We start from the raw sequence: 1,226 nt of genomic DNA, 5'->3' as shown, positions 1-1,226 counted from the left end.
CACAAAAGTTAAAATGCTCAAAACCAAAATAGAAAACAATTCAGAAAAATTACAGACTAATTTTTATTAGTAGTAGAGCGTACCTGTCTGGCATACCTGCGTAACACACATTCTACACGTTTTTGGGTGATACTCTTTGATTGCCTCTTTCTATGAGAATAATTGTCATATCAATAAATGTTAATATTACATAGTAAATATTATGTATGGCTATAATAATATTATATTTATGTAATATAGAGAATTGACAGAATTCAGTATTTCCTCCAGCACAGTTGATTGAAATTTCTTTTTCTTGTATCCTTGCAGAAACCTTCTTTCAATCCTATAACTTGCTACTGAGAACGTCCAAAATGTTTCATATCATTGTGGAACGTGGGGAAACGTTCAAGTCTCTTTCACACGAGAGCACTGGGGTTCCAGGTTATGTCCTCACATCCCCGGAGCCCTTGCCAGGCTTTGAGAAAGGGACCGAGCCTGTGAGGGGCTCCGGGCGAAACTTCCTGAGCTGTACAGCGGGCACATTTGCTTCCATGCTGACGTCCGGCCTGTGGGGTCCCTGCCAAATGGGGCGAGGGTCTCCGTTTGCACATCCCTCTTGAGTGGACCTGTCATTGTGCCACAGAGCCTCTGACCCTCGAAGACCAACCTTCGTGTCCCAGAACCACTCAGCTTCCCTGCTGCGTTCCACCCTCCATCGGATTTGGGCCTGAATTCCCTCGGTCTTAAGAAAATTTAAAATGATTCGTTTTCAAAACATCCAGTGGTTTCATCGGGGGGTGGGTCCCCCAGTTACCAGGACCAGCCCTGTTTCTCTCTTCCAACCAAGCTGGGCTCCTGGGTGATCCCCATTCTGGACTTACGTACCACGTGGAAGGCGCTCGCTTCCAGACTCTCATCTGGACAAGCTCCCCAACCTCCAGAGGCCTCAGTATATCCACCTGCTGGGTGGTGAGCAGGGAGATGGTGGGACAGGGTGCTCTCTCAGCCCCCTGACACCACGCCCCCACGCCGTACCCGATGGCCTGTGGAGTCCAAGTTCCCCTTCCAGGCGTGGCCACAGCTCTCTCAGCCTTTGCTTCCTGTCGGGGAGTCCTCGGCCCCAGCACACACTCTGCAAGTTTCCTTCCTTGACACAGGGACCTGGATCCAGGCTCTGTCCTGTCAGAGGCAGACATGGTGCCCCTGCTGCTGCTGCCCCTGCTGTGGGGAGGTGAGTGGGGTGA

Source organism: Pteropus medius, unplaced genomic scaffold (assembly GCF_902729225.1).
Source record: "Pteropus medius unplaced genomic scaffold, Ma_sr-lr_union100, whole genome shotgun sequence".
NCBI lineage: Eukaryota > Metazoa > Chordata > Mammalia > Chiroptera > Pteropodidae > Pteropus > Pteropus medius.
This window is presented reverse-complemented; position numbering follows the sequence as displayed.